The sequence below is a fragment of the Dendrobates tinctorius genome, unplaced genomic scaffold (genome assembly GCF_039654945.1).
Source record: "Dendrobates tinctorius isolate UK_male_01 unplaced genomic scaffold, ASM3965494v1 ptg000360l, whole genome shotgun sequence".
NCBI classification, from domain to species: Eukaryota; Metazoa; Chordata; class Amphibia; order Anura; family Dendrobatidae; genus Dendrobates; species Dendrobates tinctorius.
Genome location: NW_027362026.1, coordinates 2,294,505 through 2,307,667, shown reverse-complemented (window position 1 = coordinate 2,307,667; position 13,163 = coordinate 2,294,505). Strand labels below are relative to the sequence as shown.

At 40.5% G+C, this 13,163-nt stretch overlaps 1 protein-coding gene across 1 annotated transcript in view; it reads left to right on the top strand.

Moving 5' to 3' along the window:
- The window catches only part of RND2 (Rho family GTPase 2), a 116,092-nt gene that overhangs the window by 47,239 nt on the left and 55,690 nt on the right, over positions 1-13,163 (top strand). The window lies entirely within an intron of this gene.

Here is a 13,163-nt window from a genome sequence, read left to right as displayed (position 1 = left end):
ATTGGTGGGATCAGCTGACAGTATGTTTATGGTGGACTCCCAACTCTCTCCAATAGATGATGTTGGAGGAAATAAGGGCCGAGCATTTTTAATTTTATTGCCTTACCCTTTTGTTTTCTGTGAGATAAGCCACTGTCTGAGTTTTCTACCAGCTGATTTTTCCACACTCCCCTTTGAAAACCTACGGACGTTGAGCTAAGCCAAAGGCTCCTTTATATGGGGGTTTGAAGAGATGGTTATTGACTGAACAATCACTTGGCCGACAGCTGTTTAGGTGTGACGACAGTGATCTAAACTGCATGGGCACTGTCACGGAGTGACTAACCCAGTATGACTTGACCCAACGGTTGTTCGCTCACCAAACAGCCCAACAACCCAGGGAAAGCCAGGGAAACTAACAACGGTGGGACTTATCGATAGGGAACGGGATAATGGACACCTCCTGCACTCACCTGAGAATGTGCCCTGATCTCACTATCGTCCTTATACGGGTTCTTTCACCCCCGTCACCAAGCAGAATATCTAATCCCTCACTTGTCCTGCTCTTATCTCTAAGTAGGGAACTGGCAGGTGAGAGCACTGGTCCCTCCGCTGCACTAATACAACAAAAAGAATGCAAAGACAGCCACCAAAAGGGACAACGTAACAAAAAATGCAACACTTAGCTTTCTTCTGTAAAGCACTGCCAGCAGGATCAAGACACCAGATCAGCGAACTCTGCAAAGCACACTGCACCCAGCAAGTTCCTTCCTCCAGAGTGGTCACTGTAGAATTCTCTAAGGCTGGAGTCACACTAACCTGCGCAAAATACGGTCAGTATTTTACATGCGTAATACGGATGACAGACCCCTAAATAGTGCTCCGTATGTCATCCGTAATCAAGGTGTGGTCGCGTATTTTGCGCATGTAAGCATCCGTATGTAATCCGTATGGCATCCGTATGGCGAGATTTTCTCGCAGGCTTGCAAAATGGACATATAATGGAGCCCTATGACAGGGTTTCTAACAGAAACCAAAGAATAGATATAGACACATAGAGTGCGTGTATATATGTATGTATGTATTCTATGTGTCCTGGTCACCACCCACCTCAGCAGCAATGCAATGACATCAGCAGGCCAGCGGGGGAAAAAACTGACATTAACCCCCGATCATACCATGATTAAGACCGCAAGATGTTGAAACGCATTGGTTATGGGGACCCCCATCCTTCCTTTCCTTTGTATTTTCGATACATACATTTTAATATGTCTTGAATAAAAGAATTGATTTTATTGGACTACAAGCTGGAAATTTTTTTTTTTCTTTTCCGTTAACCACCGATGGTCTGAAAAGAAAAAAGTTTTAATCTGAGAAGCCAGATCTGCCACAGATCCAAAAATGGATCATGACAGATATCTTTTAGATATTGTTTAAGGGGTTGATTAGTGAAAGAGTTATTACCTATCCATAGGATAGGTGATCACTTGATTGGTGGGCCTCACCATTCGACATAACTGTGCACTTTTTTCCCTTAAATAGTGACGGGTCCGTGCACATGCTTGACTTCCGCTACATTTTATTCCTTGTAGGGCTGCCAATTGCTGCTCTCGAATTTCTAACAGCTTCATTAAAAATGAATGTTGCAGCGGTCAGGCAGGCACACTGATAATATTTTAATAGGGTTAGGCGTTGGGGGGGGGGGGGAATTCTTATTCTGTTGATTTGGTTTGGGTCTCAGTGGTCAAACTCTACTGACTAATATGTTGTTACCTTTCCTTTGGATAGGTGATAATTTCATTATTTTCACTGGTCAACCCCATGAATATCATGTTTGTCAAATGTTCATATGTTTTCCATGGGTAAAAATGAAAAAGTTGATGCTAAAGACCTCTGTCATTGGCTCCTCGGAGTAGAAAAAATAAAATTTGCCATTTTTTTTCCCCCTAACATTGTCTCTTGCAGAAAAATTGGAAGACCTCCATGTACATTAGATGATTAGATGGTTGGCTTGTCCAGCAGAAATCACACGTTTTGATGACTTGTATCTTCTGTGGCCTTTTCCATTGTTGGATGATGAATCTGCTAAATGCTTAAATTAGGGCAGATGAGAGTAAAACCAACTTTCCTCCATGCTAATGATTTCTGCAGATCCCCATGAAAGAGTCGTTAAACTTTAAGTAATGCTAATCGCACCAAATGACAGCATCTGTTATTTTTGGGTGTAGGGTATAATAGAAAAGATAATTTAGCATGGAAAACTCGTTAGACAATGGGGCAGACAGGGTGATAAGTCCAGGAGATCACTGCCTCTAGGACAGTTGGTTTCTTAAGAAGCGTGAGCGTCACATTTCTGAGGAACTTTGTTAGAAGAGTCTCAGAAGAATGTATTGCTTCGTTTTCTGTGTTAGATTGTGTAAGTAGAGGGAAGGTGACAGGTACGGATGAATGTCTGCAAAGGCATAATGATATTTTGAGGCTAATTGCTCCCTTTGGAGGTGACTGTACATGGCTTTCTACAGTGACTGGTGGATTGCAGTTTGTCTACTTGTATTCAATCTGTCTTCGAGCTGCATTCTCATGGCTTTTGAAATTCACAGTAATTACTACATTGTGCATGTGCAGACAATAGGTAGTAGAAGCCCATGGTTTCCATCATCATTGAGTCATTTTCTGATCACTGTTTGGTGGCATTTTTCATCCCCCTATGATTATGGCCATCTGGATTTGAAGTACAGACTGCTAAATAACATGGATACTCCACACCTGTCTAAGATGCATGTTGTCATTGAAAATATATTGTCACGTGTCAACTATACAAACAACTATAAATTATCCCAACTAATTGAAGGACCTGTACTTTATAACTAGAATCCAAGTAGTTTGAGTACAAGGACCTATTTGCCTACATAATATGTATTCTGTGTTTGCACCATTGAAGAGGACTGATACAATCTCAAATTGACCTAATTTCCCCATGATTCAAGGATGGACAAAAATTATTGCTACTTGCCTCCAGTTAGACCACTCTAGGGGCCATTTTGAAAAAATAAGGACTGTAACCTGAAAAGTAGAATTTTATCTGTTTTAGGAAATGAATGATGGGCAGATTGATGAAGTAGATGATCATTTATTTGGCCATGGACACAGAGATAAGGTGTTACTAAACCATAGATGGCAGCATAGAACTCAGTTGAGGCCTGGATGTTTTCCTGGAGCGTAACAATATTGTATCTTACAGTTATAAGGTTCTTTAGAAGGACGTAGATCTGGGTATTTATTCTGATGGAATATAGATTGAACTGGATGGACAAATGTCTTTTTTCGGCCTTGCTAACTGTCACTATGTCAGCATTGAAGCTGTTCATGCCACCTGGCTAGTGAGATTGTTCACTGATGTTTCAGGTCCTCTGATGCGAGAACGCAAAATCTCACATGCTAGTGTCGTAGAGCTGGCTGGTGGCATTTAGACACTGGAGTAATGGTAATTGTAACTGGTCTTTTGTTTTTAGTGTTCTCTCATCTAGTGATTGAATGGACATGTCTGATATCTGGAGTTGCTGTTAAAGAATGTGGATTGAAATCTTCAATTTTGGCTTGCCATTAGCTAGATAAATAGGGGAAAAATAATCTAATTGACACTGGACATAGATTAGGAGTGTTGAAACCCTTTGATCTAGCATTCACAGTCATCTGAACATTGAGGAGGCCCAGCACTTTTTCATTTTCTCCAGTCCAGGGGTGCAATATGCCAGTAAGTCAAGGTGTGCTGGTGGAGTAGGTGGCTTTTGTCACTGGGCAATGGTAACTGTTACCAGCGTTGGTTTGTCTTTGACGTAAAGTCTTCCTTCAATGCTAACATGTAATTTATTTTGGGAGAGATCTCCCTTGTGAAATGTGTTCATTTACGGAACACTAAATGATATCTGAATTATAGAAAATAAATCTGTTTAAAAAGGAAAGGAATGGTTATGTGGCTGTTTGTGGACATCTGGAGAAAGCCAGACGGTAGTCTCCAATGTTAATTTTTCCAAATCTGTATTGACGGAACTGTCTCTGCCTCTGTTTGCTTGTAGAAAGTCTTGGTGAATTGACTTCTAAATGTTGACAGTGATGTATGTGTATATTCACGAGTAGTGGATGCATGCATGCTATAATATTTATACATTTAATGTGGCGTCATCTATCAAAGTAATTACAGAAATAAGCATCAAATCTAATTAAAATCGCAGAAAAGGACCACACTCACTGATACATAGACTGGTTCAACCTCTTGTTCTCTGCAGCATGTGGATAAGTGACAATACCACATGGAGTCGGTAGCACAGGTGCAATATACTTGCAGCCCTATTATTCATGAGGAGGTGGTTGCTTAGACTTCTGTATAGTGCACCATGTCCCCATTCAAGCTATTAGTAATATCCCAACTATTAGATCAAGCAGGATGGCTAGCACCTTTAAATGTATGACTCCGGCCCCACCCTTCTCCCTCCGACTCTCATAGCATACACATTAAATAATGGCCGGCCTTTTCTAAGTCTTAAGGTTCAGCCTCATTCTGGCCAATGTGTTTGGACACCTTTTTAAAGCTAATCGGTCACCAGGTTTTTGCTAACCTTTCTTAGAGATGCATGATGTAGGGCAGAGACACTGATTCCAGCAATTAAATACTTACCAGGCTGCTTGTTGGAGTTTTCATAAAATCTGCTGCAAGACTCTAGCAGTGCTCTGTATGCTGAGCTATGTATAACCCGCCCACACCACTGATTGGCAGCTTTCTGTGTTAACTGTGCATAGGCAGAAATCTAGCAGTCTCTGGGGGTGGGGTTTTACAGAGGACTATGCAGCAGCAGGGTTGTTAGTCCTCTAGAGGTGGTCTACTGCTGATTAAAACAGCGACTTCATAAAAAAAATAAGTGACGTCGCTGGAATCAAGGTACTTATTTCCACATTATGCCGCTCTCAGGCAAAAACCTGGTGACCGATTTCCTTTAAGGCTTATCATATTGATGACATCTTCTTAAGCTAGGTCATCAATATAAGATTGCGGGTCCAATATTTGGCACCGCCATTCATTAGCCGTTTTTAAATTCGGTGGTGGCCAGATGTAAATGGTGAATGTTTCTGAACAGCACAGCTTTGTTGTTCCATTGTGCATTCAAGGGTGTGACCGCCCTGTTTCTGAGTTGGAAAATCCATCCTGTCTGGCCTATACTATTACTGGTGGTTCAGTCCCTCTGTCCTAGTTCACATTTACGTCACTTGACAAGTGGAAAGGTTTTAAATACAAGAGTTAGGACTGTCCCACAAGGGTTGCCTTGACGTGGCGGGATGGCTTCTACATTATTTTGATCAAAATTATGTTAACTAAATACCCTTATTATTACTATTATTACTACCTTATTGCAATATATTTTTTTACTTTTTTATTCCAGGATATTTGTTTTGTGTTTTGTTTTTGGTTTTCTTTGTTGACCGCGTAGTGGCTGTTCCCAAGTACTACAGCTCCGCTCCTATTCGGAGGTCTCCAATATGCTAAGCATGGAGGCTCAATGGTTAACGCCTTTGCAGTGATGGGGTCCTGGGTTCAAATCCCACCAAGGACAACATCTGTAGGGACTTTGTATGTTATCCTGGTATTGACTTGCATTTCCTCCAAGTGCTCGGTTTTCCAACATACCCCAAAGACATGCTGATGGGGATTTTAGATTGTTCCAATGGAGTCAGTGATGATAATATCTCTGTAAAGCACTGTGGAATTAATGGCGCTATAGGAGTGATAAATTGTAAGTTTGGAAAACCATGAATACAGAGTTGATTAACTACTTCAAACTTTTGGAGACAGATAAAATATTATATGAGGCCATATGTTTATCACTGGCAGCTCAATATGATCTGCCATAGACATGAACAGAAAACCCCAAGTTATTTTGCTGCAAAAAATTCTAGACTCATTGGCTCCCTAGGTGCTGAGATTTTTATAATGCTAAAAAAATGCCGGTGGGTTCTCTTTTTCATATTTTTCCTCAATAATACCAGTAAATGTGGAAAAAATGATACATTTCAGGCAAAACCGTATTATGAGTTATAAAGTCCATCATGAACTGGCCATTATCAGAATAATTTAAAAAAAAAATGGTATTTTTGTTTCTAGTAAAATGAAAAACAATGGTCCATAGTGGATGCAAAACTTCTGAAAAATATATAGTGGGTATGGAAAGTATTCAGACCACTTTAAATTTTTCACTTTGTTTCATTGTAGCCATTTGGTAAATTCAAAAACGTTCATTTTTGTTTTCTCAATAATTGTCAGAGTCATAATCCTTAAATGGAATAAGTTTTGGACCACCAGAAGTCTTCCTAGACCTGGCCATGCAGCCAAACTGAGCAATCGGAGAAGAGCCTTGGTGAGAGAGGTAAAGAAGAACCCCAAAATCACTGTGGCAGAGCCCCACAGATGCAGTAGGGAGATGGGAGAAAGTTCCACAAAGTCAACTATCACTGCAGCCCTCCACCAGTCGGGCCTTTATGGCAGAGTGGCCTGACTGAAGCCTCTCCTCAGTGCAAGACATATGAAAGCCCACGTGGAGTTTGCTAAAAAAAAAAAACACATGAAGGACTCCCAGACTATGAGAAATAGGATTATCTGGTCTGATGAGACGAAGATAGAACTTTTGGTGATAATTCTAAGTGGTATGTGTGAGAAAACCAGGCACTGCTCATCACCTGCCCAATACAATCCCAACAGTGAAACATGGTGGTGGCAGCATCCTGCTATGAGGGTGTTTTTCAGCTGCGGGGACAAGACTGGTTGAAATCGAAGGAAACATGAATGCGGCCTAGTCCAACAAGACAATGACCCTAAGCACACAGCTAAAATAAAGGAGTGGCTTCACAACAACTCTGTGACCATTCTTGACTGGCCCAGCCAGAGCCCTGACCTAACCCCAATTGAGCATCTCTGCAGAGACCTGAAAATGGCTGTCCACCAACATTCACCATCCAACCTGACGGAACTGGAGAGGATCTGCAAGGAAGAATGGCAGAGGATCCCCAAATCCAGGTGTGAAAAACTTGTTGCATCATTCGCAAGAAGACTCATGGCTGTAGCTCAAAAGGTGCTTCTACTCAATATTGAGCAAAGGGTCTGAATACTTATGACCATGTGATATTTCAGTTTTTCTTTTTTAATAAATTTGCACAAATCTACATTTCTGTTTTTATTTTTCCAGTCGAGATGCGGTGCAAAGTGTACATTAATGAGAAAAAATGAACTTTTTGAATTTACCAAATGGCTGCAATGTAACAGAGTGAAAAATTTAAAGGGGTCTGGATACTTTTCGAACCCACTGCATGTATCCATGGTTGTAGAAAACATGTGTAGCCCCGCACAATGCTCCCTGGTACATTCCAGCTAGACAGTTTCCCCTGTCACACAGTCATATATAATTCATGCTGTGATAGTGTTGTGTATCTGCACACTGCTCTTCTTGTGTTGCCCGTGAAAGAGTCAGTGTTATCATTCAGCTGCTGTGTCTGCTAGAGCCGGGGACTTGGAACGTCAGAGGTTTAGGGTCTAGGAATATACAAACGTGCCAACTCTACTCCATCCAACCCTTGGCACTCCACCAGTCTCGTCAAAATATTTACTGGATATTTTTCTAATTAAAGGCATATTTCAGGACCTGTAAAATGTTAATTTTGCCAAGTCATCATGTACACAAAGTTAATTTATCTTTTCAGTAATGTCGCTCTTCCTCTCTGGACTTGTTGTAAGCTGATTTTTTTTTTTTTTTTTCCCCCCCCCCTTTGCGATGACATTATAAACGGGGAAGATTGCACATTTGCAATGAGGAATATTGCAAGCTCAGTAGAAGTAACCTCAATCCTCTCCCACGGTATGAGGCATCATTGATGACATCCCATACGTTGAGTCACAAGGGATGCCTGTAAATAAACATGTAATGTCAGTGACAATAAAAATAAAACCATTTCTCCTTTTGTCACCTTGCCTGACGAACAGTAAGAAAAGTTGATGGGTGCACGATTTCCAACACAAGTATTACAAACTTGGTCAATTTTAACTTTATTATTCGTAGAAGGAAATTTGAGACCCCAAATCCTGGTTCTTCATTCAGGTTTCTCCAAAAGATGTTTGGGTTCCCTTTAAAGTATCCTTCTATCACATCCTTTTTTTTTATATATTTCCTTAAGCTGCCCCCAATTTCTTTGTAGTGATGAACATTGCATCACTAACATGTTTGTTTTTTTTCCAAGCAAAACTTCCCAGTATTTTTCCTACCTTCTGTTTCAGTCATGGGGTTGGGGATTTCTAGCTTTCCAGGTATGGCATCTAGAATTTGAAAAGGCACTTGACTGACCGTAACTTGAAAAGCTAGAAATACCCACCCCTGCGACTGAATCAGAAGCTACCGGTATGTGGTACAATCATCAAAGTATAAAGTGTGGGCTTTGTTTTTGATTGAGAAAAGCATGTTAAGTGATACAATGTGCATCAGTAAGAAATCTAGAATGGGTGCAATCATTAGAATGTGTGGACATCATAGAGCTCCTTTTAGCTGAGAGCCATGACAGTAGACCCCCGCCCCCATTCAGTCCTTGTATTACAAGGCCACTCATCCATTTGAACAAGCCTAGTGTAATGCCATATGACTGCCTTCCATTATATTTGGACAAAGGTCTAACAGCCAAGCCTACAGATAAACTCATCTGAGTTGGATTTTTTTTTTTTTTTGAGGAGTTATTCTGATGGCACATCCCCTTCCATCAGGTCTTCACATCTCACCTGGGCGTTGCTTGGCACAAGTCTATTTAGATACCAGGAGGCAAATGTGCATAGTTAGACTGCCCAAAACATGTTCTAGTAGGCCAGACAGTATAATATGCTGAAAAGGGAAGAAGGCCGACCCAACAGCACATCTGATATGGTCTACATATTAGACACTTACAGCTGATATGTGCTCTTCAATACTGTGGCCTCCAAGCTGCATTTTTGTCCCCTATTTATAAGCCCCTACTAGACATGTAAGCCTGATGTAATTTGTGATTATTTGTGCCTTTTTTTAATGTATTATGATATCTGAAGGTGTCTTTGTTTTATGGAGATAGTGTGATACTGTATATCTGCCAGTATAATGGGCCTCCAATAAAACAGAGCCTACGTACCGTAGATGGGCAATATACCACAGAGTTGGTTCAATCAAGAGGCCCAAGATATTCCAGCCTAGCACCTGGTCTGTTATTGAGCTTTATCCCCCAGAAAGTCTGAATAACTGCAGAAAATCAATCCACAGAATATAAAAAAACGAAATACATTTTAAAGTTTCCGAATTTACAGCAGATATTTCATTTTTTTTTATTTTTAAGTCCTGAGTTCCAGTAAATGTAATCATATTCTGTATCATCAAACAGCGTTGTAAAAGAATATAATGTATGGAAAGTTCTCAATTTTCTCAAAGGTTACCCCTTCTTATGCCCTCAATTTGACAAGAAGCTGTTCAGTAGAACATATCTTGCTTTATGACCTGTTGGGCTTAATTGACAGAAGTACTAATTAGGTGATAATTTTCCTTTTATGATGGTCTAAATCTCGACAACCCATAAAAAGTCTTGTAATAACATCACTGCGGAGCAGGTGACAAAGGCCGTGTGCATTTGTCAAGGCTGTCTTTTTCAGCCATCCATGGTGTTGAAATCCACTACAACAGCTGCATGGTTCTACACTCCCAAGCCTTGTTAGCCGGTGCTACCATCCCACGCTTCGTATTAAGAATAATAAAACTAATTATCTATATAGCAGCTGTAAATTCCCGTCTTTTCTTTGACCCCTGTATAGGGGCTGGGTATCCTCCAGGCATTGCAAGGCTGACAAAAGTCTGATGGTAGACGTTACCTACTATATAAAAGGCTGCAGGAAATGGAGATCTGTTGTATTCTTTAGCGATAAATAGAAAAGCAATTAATTTTGTAAAATAATGGAATAAAAGCCATATTCCTAATGATAACTTATATACCCATCAATACATCATTTATGACTTTCACATGATTTTCAAATTACAAACCCCTTAGCAATTTCATTTAGTAGATATAAGGCATTAGTGATACGAACATGGGCCATTAATTTTTCAGAAGTGGTTCCCAGTGTGTTATCCGGCTCCAGCGCTGGAGGATTAATGGTAATAACAATTCACTTTCAATAAAAATAAGGCAATATATAAAATTATTAACTTTTAATTTTGTCCTGGGTGGTAAGGGGCTGCCAGTACTTTACTGAAGCAGAATTGTTTTAATGTAAAGCTGCTCCTAAGGTCTTTATCGCGGCACACAATTCTCTAGGTATTGTGCTGCGCCAAGAATTATAGATCATTTTTATTTTCTTTAAGGTATATGTAGATGTGTAATCGTCATGCCTCCAACCTTCACTAGCACCCTCACAGTCTGGAAAACTTTGAAAGCTCCACCGCCTATTTGACAACTGATTTTTTTTTTTCATATACCACAATTGTCTGAAATTGAGTCCTCTGAAATCCCACACTTTTTTTTTTTTTTTTTTACCACTGGAATTTATAACTAACCAAGTCCCCATTGCGCCAGAACATTGTCTCATGTAAACATGGTAGCAATCGGCTGACAACATCTTGTATGTGCTGATCTGCCCATCTAATTGTTCAATTAGGGGTCCGCTCTGTCATCAGTCTGGGTGCAGCTGCAAGATCTGTACTCCTGTAGCTACGACACTAATGTTGTGCTTTTTCTACCATGGAAGACCTGGATCCAGGCTGGCTTCATACTTGAATTTGTTGGTAAATGTGGTTGAAGATAAGCATCTATTGATGAACCAAAAAATGATTAGTGACTGCTCTTTGGTCCTGCAAGTTAGCTACTTTTCACTTTCGATCCTCACCGATTTATGCGGTGGACAGTCAGTTTAAAAATAAGCATTATTAGTTTGATTAGTCTTGGTTCACACAAGAAAAGCAGTAGGCTTTAAAAGCAGTGCAACTAAATGCTCCTATAAAACTATAGTTTTCTTTTCGCATCAGAATTTGAGGTCTGGACTAGACATGAATTGTAAAAATTCAATGCATTTCATTCCCCTAATGTATCTTGGCCACAAAGTTGTCAAACGGCTATTTATCCCTCTCCTTGCAACTAGAATGCTTGAAAATGTAAGGGGTGGATTTGGGGGGAAAAAGGCCATTGACCAACAGAGTCATAGCTATGGTCAACTTAATTTCTTGAGTCTTTAGACTTCAGGGGAAGAGTCTGCCGCTTGCGGTGGTCTGCAAGTGATAGTATTTTGTGGTAACGATAGTCCCGGCTGGGAAATGAAAAGCTGGCCATGCACAGTAGACCTCCACATGCACATGACTGTGTGTTTTTTTTTTTTTTTTTTTTTTTTTTTTTTTGGGGGGGAGAGGATAAAGCCACTGCCAAACCCCTCTGTCAGCTGCTTATCTTTCCTGAAAACAAAATTGATCAGGTTTTGAATCTGCAACTGGGACTAAGGAGGAATCCATACCAAACAAATGATCAGCCTGCACCTCTAAAATCTGCATGTTCGGCCACCTTTCATCTCCTGTGTATTGGAGCAGCAGAGTCTGTATAATGTAATTAGTGTTTCCACCAGAAATGGAACATAAAGAGCTGGCATGGCTTTAATACTGCTTTATAGACTATATATAGAAGGAGCTTGAAGAAGGCTCACACACAGAGCCAAAGCGTCGCACAATGGGCCATTAAAAAATGGTGGTGTGCTGCTCCCTTATTTCTCTACTATACGGGTTGGCGTGTACCTGTGAAGCTTTGCACCCAAAAACAAATTTTATTTTTTCGGGTTCAGTTCTCTTTTTCTTCTCTCTCTCTCGATATATATATTTGTATTATTTGTTGACTTTAAACATTAGAGGGAATCCCTGTTCTATATTAGGATACCTCATGCTTTTATTTTCCGTGCTTGCATCAAATGCAGCACTATGTATCTGCCTGTCTTCCCCAAGGCCATTTCTAAAACGCAGTGGCAATATGTCTTGTGGAAAACTTTAATATGTTCATTACAGCTTAGTGATGCATCGCCCATGGTTGTGATGGACGTTGTCAGAGCCAGCTCAAGCTGCCGAGATTGTTACATCAGTCACATTCCCTGGAGGTATATGTGATGTGATACTATGGATGTGAAGGTCAGCTGACAACATGACCTAATAATTATTGCTTCCAAGCCTTGGCATTCATGTAGTACCCACCTCGCAGGTCCATTCTGTAGCAGTTACTCCATCTCATGTCAATAAAGAAGTCCTTTCCGGCATACACTTTTCAGCTTGCTGTGTGCAGAAGGATTTGGTATCACTAAGGTTCCGATACGTTGTGTAAGGAGTCAACTGAAATGTACAACAAACAGCGGGGGCCGCGGCTGAATGCTGGCGCCAAGCCGGAATCCTCAATGGCCTCACTGGATAAAGGCTTGGAACATGGAACAAGAACCTGAAAAATGAAAGTCACAAGTTGTACGACCTCATTTCATATTGGATAATGCTTTTGTCCATTCGTGTCCCTTTTCTATGATTTTAATGGGAACTGCAATATCTATTTTCCTTTGAGGTAGCGCTACGCTGGAATTGAACATTTGCTGATGGGTTTACTTGCAACATTGCTGGTCAATGTTGATTTTTTTTTTTGTTTGTGTGTGTCTGTGTGTGTGTGTGTGTGTGTGTGTGTGTGTGTGTGTGGGCGGGGGGGGCGTAGGCGGGGGATTTGATGATTAAGTGTACACCAGCTCATCCCATTCCGGTGAATGGGACAAGCTGTGGAGTTGGGAACCACTACCGATATGGACTGTGGAAACCGTTAAAGGCATGTGGCCAGTGAGCAGGAGTCCCACCAATCATTAAGATTATGTCTTATTCTTTAAAAGGAAAAATCCAGCTCAACGCAATAGTGAATAAGAATTGTGATCCTTTATTCACTGAGAAACATGCTCAATAGAGGATAAAAAACATCAGCGTAAACCGTTCATGAAATGCGATATTGACACGTTTCTGGTGACTAGGCATGAACTGTTTACACTGATGTTTTTTATCCTCTATTGAGCATGTTTCTCAGTGAATAAAGGACCACCATTTTTTTTCACTATTTTGTTGAGCTGGATCCTTCCTTTTATTGATTAC